A 15154-nucleotide genomic window follows, 5' to 3' on the forward strand; every position below is an offset into this window, starting at 1 on the left:
TTTATAGCCACTCATTGAATTTTTTAAACCGATTTTAGGTCTGACTGTAGATTATTCAGATAACTAAATATAAGACTGATTTCTTATTGTACTTATTGCTATACAATGCCACAAGTATGAGAATTTGAGATGAGAAAATGAGGGATAGTGACAAGATGTTATGTCCAAAACTGTCTGAATATTTTCATTATCTACCTATAGTAGTCTCACATAGTTAAATGAAAAACGTTTTTAAAATTATATTGGTAGTGGACTTATTAATAAAAAGAGGAAGCGCTGGTGGCCTAGCGGTGAGAGTGTGCGACTTGCAATTTGGAGGTCGCGGATTCAAACCCCGGACCAATGAGTTTTTCGGAACTTATGTACGAAATATCATTTGATATTTACCAGTCGCTTTTCGGTGAAGGAAAACATTGTGAGGAAACCGGACTAATCCCAATAAGGCCTAGTTTACCCTCTGGGTTGGAAGGTCAGATGGCAGTCGCTTTCGTAAAAACTAGTGCCTACGTCAAATCATGGGATTAGTTGTCAAGCGGACCCCAGGCTCTCATGAGCCGTGGCGAAATGCCGGGATAACGCGAGGAAGAAGAGGACTTATTAATAAAAGCTGTTTAACAAGAAAACGGGTCTCCTGGCAATCATAAAACACCCTAATTATTATCCTAAAATCACTTGCCTTAACCATTTTATCCTAATGGGTAATATGGGGTGGGTTTTTAACTTAAGGCGGTGTTTACATTGGATGCGAATTTTCCCGTCGCTCTGGAGTGCTATATGTAGCGCTGTCACGCTCATACACTGGAATTCGTGCGAATTCGCATCTGTGTGATATACATAGAGCATCCGAATAAGCATAGAGTTAGACCAAGAAAAGTCTGCAGCGATATTGATAGCCCACGTAGTGGAAGTGTCATTTTAAACGTCAAACTTCTATGAAATTATAACGTATAAATGACACTTGCACTGCGTGGACTATCAAAATCGCTGCAGACTTTTCTTGGTCTAACTCTAGGTAAATATCGAAATATAGTGCATCACGCAAATCTTGTCAGTAGCAATGTAAAGCAAACTAAAGTAGGGCAACACTCAAAGAGTAATAGTATTGCGCTAAGAAAAGCAGCAATGTACAATGTACATTGAACCAAAACTTTTTTTTTCCCCCGCTGAGCGCAACCTGTCACTGTCACGTGCGTCAATTCAAATTGTCACTCGCGGATTCTCTATTGAAAATGTTTGAAATTGTTATTTGTTAGAAATATAGCAATGTAATTGCACCTTTGTGGTGGTTTATTGTACATATTTGTGTCGATGACATGTAGTTTAAAACTTACTTCCGGTTTCCGACGTTCTATGTCTAATGTCACTCGTGCCTAATTCTTGCTAATATGAGAAACGTGTAATGGCGATTCTTATGTAAAATAAAACTCACATTACCAATTTAAACTGTTTTCTTTATTTAATTCTACCAGGTTATGGGCCCAGGTAGGGCCCATAGGTAATCGTGTAAATTTTATATCAACAATTATAATTAATCATATTGTACTATGACACTTTACAGTTTAAAAAAGTGATCATTCGTATCTAGAGGATTTCCAATAAATGACTAAAAGTCTATATGGCCAAAAAGCTAGCAGAATCTATTTGTTTGAAACACCCCGCATTACGATTCGTAAATATGAACAGACGACGATATTTAAATATAATACATACTTTTTCTCTGAGGTGGTAAAATACTTGCTGACTTCAAATGTTACTGGCATTCGAACCACCAACATCAATTTGCAATAAAGTAAGTAACTATATATCTACAACGCTGCAGCATTAAACTAACCGCTAAGTCTAAAACGTACCTTAAGTCACACGAATAGAATTCACATTAGGTAAACAAACGAATGGAAACCGGGACAAAGGAGAAATCATTAAATAAAAAGGGTAGGAAAAGTAAAAGTCACGCACTCGTCGTTTATCGATATAAACCAATACGACGTCAATCACACGGTCTTACATGCAAGGCTGCTCCAATTCCGCTGTGGGTCACGAGAGTGCTACCTCGGAAATAAAAAGTGCGGACCTTATTGCTATACGGCAGTACAAACAATAACTTATGCTCTATCTTATAATTATGACTCAATCATTTTACGAATTAGGATAACATTCCATTTCCAACGACAGCTGCACTACTGTCAATTTTTCTATGGAAATTGACAATGACAGCGACGCGTTCAGTAGGGTAAAGGCACCAGTGCTCAGCCATGCACCAGTAGTCAGCCTTTCTTGCCTATTTTTAGCTGTAACTTATAAAGTTTTTCTGATTTTCAAGTGAAAACTAGATATTATAGATTGATAAGCTATTCATTGAAAAATACCTTAATTTTTAAATGAATACTCTACTATGATCCACAAAAAAAATTCAAAGTGGTGGTGTCTTCTGACATGAAAGGTTAAGAGATATGCGCCATTTTTTTTGGAATGTCACATGGTATTTTGATAAGACGATAGCAGCTGAATCGTGATTAATTTTTAAAAGAATATGGACTGCTTCACCTAATTAATACCTAAACTAACTGAAAAATGTAAAAGATTAATATTAATCCATGTGGAAGTAACATTTTTATGGCGGCTGACTATTGGAAACTACTTTTTTGTACAAAATCCAATAGTCAGCCTCCCCTGGCTGACTACTGGGTTTGAAGCAGTAATTTTAAAAAGGTCGTAAACCCAAAAGTCAGCCGGGGGAGGCTGACCATAGGATTTAGGATTTATTATTATTTTAAAATGAAGTGTAAGTCGTTAAATCACGCCCCTTTAAAAATTACGTTATTATGAATTTATTTGATTGAAATACATTAAATACCCAGTAGTCAGCCACTGGCTGACCACTGGACAATAAGCTCACTCTATTCGAACCCACTAATCAGCCATTAGAATGGGATGGCTGGGCACTGGGTACCTAAAGGCTGTGTATTGGTATACAGGGGGCTGATTACTGGCAAAAATGCCCTTTTATTATATTTAATTAAATATTTCCAAAAGTTGAATTTAATTAAGTTTTATTCTTTACAAAAATTAAACTTTATTAAATTCTTGAACAGAAAAAACATTAATAATACCTATTGGTCCATAAGTGTGCAAATTATACGATCTTGAACATAGAAATTTCGTTATAAGGCTGACTACTGGTGCTTTTACCCTACCCGTAGTGCATCTGCGGTTAGAAATGGAATGTTACCATTATGCTATTTATCATAAATCAAGACGAACCCATTATGTTATCATTACACTCTTTTATTTGCTGGCTGTAACTCGTTCTCGTTAAATTCTCTTTAATAAGCCCAAACTCGAATAGTCATATGCCTTATGGGAATATAGTTCAGAGCCGGAAACCGCTACCAACTTTTAGTATGTTGTTGGGCATGGCATTGGGTCTCCAAAACTGCCGGGAGACGGCGGTGCCGGCCATCTACTTCAGCGGAATGACGTCATCAAAATGACTCCCGCTTCGTTGCGAATATTGCATACTGCACCCAAACTATGCATAGCACATACACGTGTGGGGTATTAAATGAAAGCCAATTAAATAAACTATATTTTATTTATACAAAGTGTATCAAAATATGCAACAGTTTAAGAGAAATTTACAAAATAATAAAAATTACGTAAAAAAATATGCGATTATTTGGGTTTTACAACCAAACCAAAAGTCGGACGATAAAGCAATGTACTACAACATTAAAGATGACGTCTCAAGCCATACACTGATATCAATAAAATCAAAATTGGACCAAATATGTGGAAATTATGCATCAAAATGTAGATATTTGCCCATACAAATGCATAAAAGTTAAAAAAATCCAAATTAGTCATTTTCAGGATAATCCGCATAAGCTTCTAGTATGTTATTAGCAATATGACCTGGATTCTAAAACTGCCGGGAGACCATCTCTGTTGTTCCTCAGTTACAAATAATGACGTCATACAAATAATCACTGCCGAATTTCGTAAAATGTAAATTATAGCTATACTATGAGTCACACATACATGTGTGTTACATGTAATGAAAGGTTATTAAATTTAGTATGATTCACCTAAACATTATTTGTAAAAAAAATGTACGGTTTAAGAGCTAGAAACAAAGAAATACCACTTTTAATGGAAAAAGTAGATGTATATCAATTTTATAGCTAAACTAAAATCGTCAATAAAACATTGCATATAACATTTAAAAAACCAGTTATTCAACTATACATCACAGTTTAAATTTTACATTTTCGATAAAAACTGTGGAAGTTGTGGAAAGAAAACTAAAGCGCGCCAACAATTCTACCTTAATGCGCTCATATTATGCAAAGAATAGTTCTAATTATCGAGTATTAAATGAATGAACATTACATAAAATACATGAAAACGACATTTTCGAATGGAACCATACTTAAAAAAATAATAATTTACTTGATAAGTAAGCAAAATACTGTTTCTTTAAGTACATAATCTCCTCCTTTCAAAGTCGGTTAAAATGTAGTTTTTGTGACCTGGGCTACAAAGACAAATAAATTGACATCTCATTTATCAAAATCAGATCAGTTGTTTCATGTAAAAAATACATAATTACATACGTAGACAGCAGTTCCTGCTGTAGTCGCGGTAAATATTAACATGAAATAGACTCTTATTGTCATGGCCTAACGCTACATTATTAGAGAAATGTAAAGTTACATGCCAGTAAGTAGGTACATGCCTAATACAAAATGCCTTATCGAGGTAAATGCCATATCAGTTCACTTAATGCGATACATAATTATATATTTAAGCTTAAGCCTCGATTAGCCTTATACATACATACATCACTGGCTCAGTGACCCAAAGCAAAGAGGATCTTGGCCTCTAACACAAAAGAGCGTCACTCTGCCCTATTCTTCAGTTCAGTTGGATATTCTTATAAAAGTGGAATCTTGAGTGGTGTAAGGGTTTCAAGGCTGAGCTGAGAAGGCTGGCAGAATTTTCCCTCTGATCCTCCGAAATACAGGTCACCCCTCTGGTCATTCGAAGCCTCCATAAGGCATCTTGCTAACTCATCGAGCTAACATCTACGGCCTGAGGGTTTCAACGTTAGATGCCAAGCCACGCCAGGCCATAATAGTAAAGGTCTAATTATTGCATGTGTAGGTACCGTTTGCATGAAACTACTGAACTGATTTTGATAAATTAGGTGTCAATTTATTTGTCTTTGTAGCCCAGGTCATAAAAGCTATATTTTAACCGACTTTGAAAGGAGGAGATTAGGTACTTAAAGAAACAGTATTTTGCTTACTTATCAAGTAAATTATTATTTTTTTAATTATGGTTCCATTCGAAAATGTCGTTTTCATGTATTTTATGTAATGTTCATTCATTTAATACTCGATAATTAGAACTATTCTTTGCATAATATGAGCGCATTAAGGTAGAATTGTTGGGGCGCTTTAGTTTTTTTTCCACAACTTCCACAGTTTTTGTCGGAAATGTAAAATTTAAACTGTGATGTATAGTTGAATAACTGGTTTTTTAAATGTTATATGCAACGTTTTATTGACGATTTTAGTTTAGCTATAAAATTGATATACATCTACTTTTTCCATAAAAAGTGGTATTTCTTTGTTTCTAGCTCTTAAACCGTACATTTTTTTTACAAATAATGTTTAGGTGAATCATACTAAATTTAATAACCTTTCATTACATGTAACACACATGTATGTGTGACTCATAGTATAGCTATAATTTACATTTTACGAAATTCGGCAGTGATTATTTGTATGACGTCATTATTTGTAACTGAGGAACAACAGAGATGGTCTCCCGGCAGTTTTAGAATCCAGGTCATATTGCTAATAACATACTAGAAGCTTATGCGGATTATCCTGAAAATAACTAATTTGGATTTTTTTAACTTTTATGCATTTGTATGGGCAAATATCTACATTTTGATGCATAATTTCCACATATTTGGTCCAATTTTGATTTTATTGATATCAGTGTATGGCTTGAAACGTCATCTTTAATGTTGTAGTACATTGCTTTATCGTCCGACTTTTGGTTTGGTTGTAAAACCCAAATAATCGCATATTTTTTTACGTAATTTTTATTATTTTGTAAATTTCTCTTAAACTGTTGCATATTTTGATACACTTTGTATAAATAAAGTATAGTTTATTTAATTGGCTTTCATTTAATATCCCACAGGTGTATGTGCTATGCATAGTTTGGGTGCAGTATGCAATATTCGCAACGAAGCGGGAGTCATTTTGATGACGTCATTCCGCTGAAGTAGATGACCGGCGCCGCCGTCTCCCGACAGTTTTGGAGATCCAATGCCATGCCCAACAACATACTAAAAGTTGGTAGCGGTTTCCGGCTCTGAACTATCTCTGCGATCGTTTCCCATAAGGCATGGCACTACAAATGATATTATTCCCAGTGGATAGAATCGATACTTGATAAAACCAGCATGCAATAAAATCAACTGATGATTCTGATCTGCGAAATCTGACAGTTGTAGATGTCGAATTTAGCCCCAGAGAGCCTACCACGAACCAACTTCGACGTGTTGCCTTCCTGTCACACTTACGTTAGAATTTACAAGTGTAACAGAGAGGCAACACGTCGAACGTGGTTCGCGTTAGGCCATCAGTTATGCGTAAGAAAGGTAGATAAAACAATGTGAATATTGCCTTATGTTCATGAATAATAAGCCTAAAGATCCAATGATGTCGCATGAACAACCTATATATCCGTGGGAAAAGGTAGCTGCAGATTTGTTTGACTATAAGTCCAAAAAATACTTACTTGTTGTGGATAGTTATTCCAATTACATTGAAGTCGCTCATTTACAGAAAGGCAGTGATAGTAATGCTGTTATTACTAACTTAAAGTCTATCTTTGCTCGCCATGGTGTTCCATTGCAACTTCTTACCGATAATGGTCCACCATTCAACTCTCAAGCTTTCAAAGCTTTTTCAATAAATTGGGAATTTGAACATATTACTTCAAGTCCATACTTGTCAAGGTTAGAATTAGAGATTCACTAGATATTAAATAGTAAAGAATGAGTAAAGATATGTGACGTTTCACGGCAATAGGTACCTTATGGTGGCTGGCACTTACGTCGCATAATATTGTAGCGGCGTTAATAATAGCGTAAGCGCCAACCGCCATAAGGTACCTTTACCCGTAGGACGTCACATATCTTCATTATTTCATATCTAGTGAATCTCTAATTCATTTCTCATCTCGCGCCGTAAGTCACATCAGCCTTAACTTTTGGTACAGAAGATACATTTTGCTACATTTGGCTGAACTATAAAATTATAATATTGAAAATTATTATTTAATATTGGTTACAAATTTGTTATGTGTTTGTTATGAATATGATTTAACAGGGTCAAAAGTTACATTTCTTCAATGTTATATACAGTGTGTTTTCTGTAACAGGAGCAATAAATTAAACTGTAGGCTGTACTCCTCAAACTGACCAACATTTGTTCAGCAACTTTTGAAAATAACTCATGGTTTGATCTTTATTACACTTTAAAGTTTATTCTAAGACGCAATGTATTGCAAATTTTGTTTTGTTAAAAGCGTGACAAGTAACGTCAAACACACTGATGTCAGCGTACATTGAAGGCAATTATTATTTTGTATGAAAAAGAGGAAATCTAAAGGATTCATAATTTTTAAAAGTTGCTGAACAAATGTTGGTCAGTTTGAGGAGTACAGCCTTTAGTTTAATTTATTGCTCCTGTTACAGGAAGCAGCCTGTATAACGACATATTTATAGCATGTTATTAGTTATTACAGTCAGAATACACCTCCAGGTCGGGCCCTTGCGGCTCTGAAGAGACGGACTAGCGAGCATGAGTCATGCTTAACACGTGGGTATAAAATAACGTTCACTTTTTGTTTCTATTCCTTTCATGGAAACCCCTACTTATAAGAGCGCATTTTCTTGTCATCGCCGCTGAAGGGATCAGAGGGGTCATCCATCGTGGTTGATGGGGCTCTAAACTGTACATTTTGTCACGTTAATTCCTCAAAGCTTCTGTTTTGCTACGACGCAGTGCTACGGCGTAGCGCCTAGCTGTGTAGCGCTCGGCCATTGATAAGCAGGCTTAAACAGGGTGATATTTTACAAGAGGCACATTGAATTATGTGTTTTAAAGGCCAATTTGAAGTTTCGAACGTACCTACATTGATATCAGAATGATATTTGAATTGTTATTGTGTATTTAAGTATCTTTACATACAATATATATACAGTGGTACAACTAAACGAAATTATTAACTAGCTTAAATCTAAAATAGGCCCCTGAGGCATTGTAATTGTTATTTAGTTATTGTGCGCTTACAAATGTACGGATATATAAGTACGAGCAAAATGCAGTATAACTAAATAACATGATTCAAATATGATTCTGATGTGAGTGTACGTTCGAATCAAAGAATATAATACTCGAATCGGCCTGTTAGTGTGATGCAAGTGTCACCTACAAAATACCTACACGACATTCATAATTGTAATACTCGTATATTAATATCAAAACCTTTTTAATTAGAATTACCTACAGTCGATATGTGTTCATATCTTTTAATAGCTGCATAGGTACCTGCTAATTAAAGAGATACCGTGTAAAAATAATGTTAATGTTTATCACTCTAAAAACAACATCGTCTACAATTCATCCGGCCATCATATATTGAGTGCTCTAGCATCTCAATTCACGCGAGCCTTCACCTTCATATGTACATTCAGTCACCTTTGAGACGCGAATCAAGATTGAAAAAATATGACGATCTGCAGCATTCGAACTTCAAGATATTCACAAAAGACGGCACGTACTAGATCCATTCTAGATACGTTATAGTTTAGATGTCAACTAGTTTTCTTTTGCAGCGCAATTCGGGCAACCAATGTCACTTTTACGTTAGATAGAGTAAGATATCTATTAGATGTGAATTTGGTCTCTAAGTCATATGCTGTGGAAATCGTTCAAGAGTATCTCCAGAATCGCGCAAATGTCAAATATGACAGGTAGATTTTAAACATATCGTTGTCGTATCTTGGTGATGTCTAAAAGATATCTAATAGATGTCTATTTCAAAATCCGAATCGGGCCCGATAACATTTTTCTACAAGTTGACGGATATTGTGATAGAAAAATATTATGAAATTGTGATTTATTTCGCGAGAATACAGTAAATAGGCCCCGTAGACAGCTAATCGCTAACGCTCCGTAGCGAAAGTGACACAACTGTCACTGTCACACTAATATGGAAGAGTGAGAGACACAAAGCGATTAGATGGCGAAGCGCAAGCCATTGTCACCTTGGCTAAGCCGCCAGTTGAATTAGTTTTCTAATGAACTGTAAGATGATGTTCTGATGTCAACTTTAACTGCATTACTGTCGCGACGTCATTGTCAGATCCCTTGACAAACTGAGTGTCTTCCACCGCTGCATTACTGCCGTGGATGTGGCGATCATTCCGTCACTATGATCTATCATGGAAATAAACAGAGACAGCAACAACATCAACGCCGCATCAGTAATGCAGCTGCAGTTGATATCCGAACGTCACTTTGAATGGTAACATTAAATTTTTGACCGCAGCTACACTACTGGTACTGAACGCGTCGGTGTTACTGTCCATTTCCATAGTAAAATGAACAGTATAGTGCAGCTGTCGTTGGAAACGGACTGTCACCTTAAGGGTAACATTCCACTTCCAACGACAGCTGCACTACTGTCAATTTTACTATGGAAATTGACAATGACAGCGACGCGTTCAGTACCGGTAGTGCAGCTGCGGTTAGAAATGGAATGTTGTAATATGAATAAGGATGACTCACGTTAGACCGGGCCGGAGATTCGTTTTCTATTGAAACCACCACGTGATCATCGATCAGCCGTCTTACAAAATGACATGTCAGCCGCCTCGGCCCGGGCACGGCCCTATTCCTCCGAGTTCAAATAAATATTACAGCAAAGCATAAACAACACGAACCGGTGCAAATTAATCTGCATTAAATGTTAGCTCCGACTGTCGAGGATAGATTCCTATCTCGATGGAATGCGGGCGGCTGAACTGGCGGCCTGCTGAAGTTAACGCTATAGGTACCTACTAAGATGGCCGATGGCCCAAATAATATGTAGAGTAACGATATAAAACTGAAACTAATTGGAAATTACCCATGTTTTCGTGATTATTTTCTGTGAAACCAACTTTCACGTTTTAAAATTTGGATCGGAGTCTGCCCTTGCAAATATGTTGTCTAGTTTTCGTGTGATATTCTTCACGTGAACGTGTAAAAATTCAATATCAATTTTGCGTTAACGGTAACCCATCTTAAGGTGCGTTTAAATCAAACAAATTAAAGAGCAGCCTAACCATACTCTACATATACCGGGTGTGGCCTGTAATATGAGCAAAAAATTAAACTGTAGGCTGTACTCCTCGTACTGACGAACATTTGTTCAGCGACTTTTAAAAATAACTTGTGGTTTGATTTTTAATACACTTTAAAGTTTATTTTTAGACGCAATGTATTGCGAATTCTGTTATGTTTAAGGCGTGACATGCAACGTCAATCACAATGATATGGCGTGGCGATGGCGTCCATTGAAGATAATATTTATTTTGTATGAAAAATAGGGAGTCTAAATACTTAATAATTTTTAGGGTTCCGTACCCAAAGGGTAAAACGGGACCCTATTACTAAGACTTCGCTGTCCGTCCGTCCGTCCGTCCGTCCGTCCGTCCGTCCGTCTGTCACCAGGCTGTATCTCACGAACCGTGATAGCTAGACAGTTGAAATTTTCACAGATGATGTATTTCTGTTGCCGCTATAACAACAAATACTAAAAACAGAATAAAATAAAGATTTAAATGGGGCTCCCATACAACAAACGTGATTTTTGATCAAAGTTAAGCAACGTCGGGAGGGGTCAGTACTTGGATGGGTGACCGTTTTTTTTTTTGCTTTTTGTTTGTTTTTTTTTTTTTGCTTTTTAGTACGGAACCCTTCGTGCGCGAGTCCGACTCGCACTTGCCCGGTTTTTAAAAGTTGTTGAACAAAAGTGTCACCGTTTTAGGAGTACAATCTATCTTCTTCTTCTTCTCCTAAGCTTTTTTCCCATCATCTGGGGTCAGCTCTCCTTGTCTGTCTTTTCCATTTTTCTCTATCCTGCGCTGTTGCTGCGTCCATCTCGGTCTCCTTCAGATCTCTCTGGACCGTCGTCAGCCAGGTGGCGGGGGGTCTTCCGCGGCGACGCGTCGTGGTGGGTAGGCTTAACGCTACGTTTACCATGTGGTCTGTAGGGCGGCGAAGTATATGGCCATACCATCGCAAGCGACGTTCCTTGACCTTGTCAATGATGGGAGCGACTTTGTAACTGCCTCGGATGTGTATGTTTCGGACTTTGTCTAGAAGTGTTACGCCCGCTGACCAGCGTAGCATGCGCATTTCTGTCACGTGAAGTTTTGACAGATGTTGCTGTGTAGATGCCCAGCATTCTGTACCGTCAAGTATAGCTGGTCTTATCGCTGTTTTGTACAGTTTACCTTTTAGTTGGATGGGCATTCTTTTATCGCACATCACGCCTGTGAGCTGTCTCCACTTCATCCATCCTGTAGTTGTTCTGTGAGTTACATCTTTGTCGATCTTACCGTCACTACTGATGATAGACCCTAAATATTTAAAATGTTCAACCGTTGGTATTGGTGTACCTTCTATGTAGAGTTGTTGGTTTGTATCCGTGTGACCATCGAATATACACGACATCTGCTCCGTTTTCTTACGACTGATTTTTAGACCATTGCTTTCAAGGGACTTTGACCAGCAGTCTAGATCCTTCTGAAGGCCTTGCACCGAATCTGATATAAGGGCGACGTCATCTGCGTACAGTATATTCCATGGCACTGGTCTCTGGCAGTGCCGTGTTAGGTAGTCCATGGTGACATTGAACAAAAGTGGACTGAGTGCTGAACCCTGGTGCACTCCAACTGTAAGTTCAAACTTATCACCAATTCCTGCTGGGCTGATGACCTGAGTTGTAACTTCGGTGTACATGTCCTGTATAAAAGTTATGTACTGCTCAGGTACCTGCTGGGCTCTTAACGCATCCCATATAAGTTCTCGCGGCACATGATCAAAGGCCTTCTCTAGGTCTATAAAGACCATGTGGAGATTGGTGTTGTTCGCTCTTGCCTTTTCCAGCAGGACTTTAACAGCTTGAATAGCATCAGAAGTACTTTTCCCGGCAACGAAACCGCACTGATTTGGTGTTAACTTAATAATTTCTACTAATCTATTATTGATTATTCTTTCCCAAAGTTTGAAAGTATGTGACATCAATTTGATGGCCCTATAATTGTTACAGTCACGGATATCTCCCTTCCCTTTGTAGAATGGCATCAGAAAGCTATTTCGCCACGCGTCTGGAATGCGCTCCCCTTGTATCAGTTTATTGAACAGCTCGTAAATTAATATCTGAAGAGTAGGAGTACAATCTATGTTTTAATTATTTGCTCATGTTACAGGCCACACCCGGTATAAAAATAATATTATTTCTGGGCCAAGAAGAAATCTAAAGAAGGGCCCAAACTTTTTTGCGTCGGGCCCCCATTGAAGACAAAAAGTTTCCGAGCCATAGGTATGCAAATTTCGTGGTGACACAAAACCAGCAAATATTATAAAAGTTTTTACTTAGTACTAGAACACTATTTAGTGTAACCTAACCTAATATGTTGTGTTCGAAAATATCTAGAATACATGAAATTAATGATCACTATTACGCCATGTCATTATTTTCAATTTTACATTGTTAATAATCCTACACCAGTCAACCCCGGGTTAGTCATTGGTGCAAGTGGCCCTAAATGATCTTCAGATATTAATTTACGAGTATAACTACGGTAATATTTATAAATACCTAGATATGTAATAAATATAACACTTTTCAGTATATACTTAGATACATAGATATGTTTCTAAGTATATACTGAACTGAAATAAGTAAATGGCCTTACCGGGATTCGAATCCGGGACCTCCAGTTTCGTATGCAGGATCACAGGAAGTCTCTTCTATTTACACAACCTGTATTTCCTATTAGGTATATGGTATGTCTATCTACAGGTACCTAACTTAATTTGGTAAAGGGGCAACACTGACCTAAGTTAGGTACATTAATACTATTTCGGTAGTTTTTTTCTGATGACCGTGGGGCAGAACGCCAGTTAGACCCCTTCAACTACCCATCAAACGTTTTCAAAAGACATCTATATCTAATTAAGTACAAGAGTTCCTTGCTACTTTTATTATAATAGTCATTGTAAATAAACTTTTATTTCAAATTCTGGAATCTATTTTGGTGCCTACATAAACCGTTAAAAACAATCATGTAATAATTTTTTGTTTGTTAATTTTCAGTAAAACAGCGTCTTATGCATGCGTTTGGGAGGTTCGCGAAGCCCGTGGGATGTTCTGAAGTATATAAAGGGCGGGCGGCGCCGTGGAGGCTGCACTACGCGTCCGGACGCCCGGCAAGCCGCACACCATGTGAGCCTTGGTTTCGTCCAAACACCGCCACAACTTGTTGATACACAAATACGTGATTTAACTTACTTACTATCGCAGAAACGACCGAACACTCGAAAAAAAAATTTGCGGCCACTATCGCGCTACTTTGAAAAGTTGCAACTTAGTTTGCTGAAGTTTTTTCGGAGTGCGCCTTAGCAAGCAAGGTAAGATTAATGCTTAACTTTATAAATTATTAATTTAGTTATAAGATGCTTCAGTCAGATGCGAATTTATCCAATTAACTAGCGCGATACAAATTTGTTTTATTTATTACTTACCTAATACTTGTTGAGAAGTTGTTTAACCTCATTAACCACATGAAGTTTAAATACATAGTTTCAAAGACATTTTGTAACTACCAAAGTAAAATTTAACTAGTTTATTTTTTTTAATAAAGATCTCTGAAGATGAATTAATCTCATTAGAGGTTCTGATGAATGTGAGATGAACCATGAGAAATTCAAAAGATCCGTGACTTCATTCTTACAGAAAAAATGCATTTTCAGAAATAAAACCATTAATAAAATTCGTTTGTAATATTTATTACAAATTATTGTCTAAACTAATAAATCAATTTTGATACGCTATGAATGACACTTTTTTGATTAAGATCTTTAGCGTAATCCGACGGACGGCGTTAACGTGGTCTTAATAAGTAATTCGCGTTATAGGTACAGAAAAGCATTTTAATTGCACTTAATATTAAAATAATGTTAATAACTGTCTTTTAAATGTAACTTTTGAATTAAGAAATCTTGTCGTAAGAAAATACTTTTCTGGAAAAGTTTTATAAAATATAAGTTACTTAATTGAAATGCAAAGCGAATTATTTAACATATTTTAACTAACCGCATGACCAACTTAATGACATTTTAGCTCAACAAAGCAAGTTTTTCATTACTACTCTCATAACAATTAGTTACAGTCAGTACCGTTAGAAACAACAAGTACATAGTAGTGTAAATCTATACCTCCGTGTCCAGTGAGCTGCAAAAGTGCGTACTGTGCTCGTTGACCAGCCTTAACGTCATAAAATAAAAGTTTCTTTGCTTAAAATGCATTTATAACAAGTATATCCTATCTTTTAATTACCCACCCATTTGTAGGCAGGTACTAAAAGATAGGTAGTAAGTGTGTTCGGGTAATTCCGATTGTCGAAAATCGTCGAAAAATTCCGAAAAGGGACTATTATTATGATGGAATTTTTGGTGATTTTCATCAGATTTTCGGAATTGTCTGACATGCGAAATTACCCGAATACACGTATAATTTAGATATAATTATATCTGGTAAATTACATTTTTGTGACTGAATACCCTCTGAATGGGTACCCTCATCTAAGTACATCTAGTATTATAACTGTAACAATATTTAAAAAAAGGATTAATGTGATCATTATCTTATTGAATCCGGAAAAGATATTTTGATGGAACGTGAACAGATAAAATATTTATCATTTAATTATTTGTATATACTATACATAATTTTAGATCACTGGGACCATTACAGGGTAAAGGCCTCATGATTTAAAATTCCAACACGAAGG

At 36.7% G+C, this 15154-nt stretch overlaps 1 protein-coding gene across 1 annotated transcript in view; it reads right to left on the bottom strand.

Annotated features, from left to right (window-relative positions):
* Positions 1-4323: 4323 nt before the first annotated feature.
* The window catches only part of LOC134678556 (probable nucleoporin Nup54), a 294899-nt gene continuing 284068 nt past the window's right edge, over positions 4324-15154 (bottom strand). The window contains exon 13 of the mRNA XM_063537171.1: positions 4324-4333. The gene's annotated coding sequence lies outside the window, so the exon portion shown is untranslated. The remainder of the gene's footprint in view (positions 4334-15154) is intronic.

Source organism: Cydia fagiglandana, chromosome Z (assembly GCF_963556715.1).
Source record: "Cydia fagiglandana chromosome Z, ilCydFagi1.1, whole genome shotgun sequence".
Classification (NCBI taxonomy): Eukaryota; Metazoa; Arthropoda; class Insecta; order Lepidoptera; family Tortricidae; genus Cydia; species Cydia fagiglandana.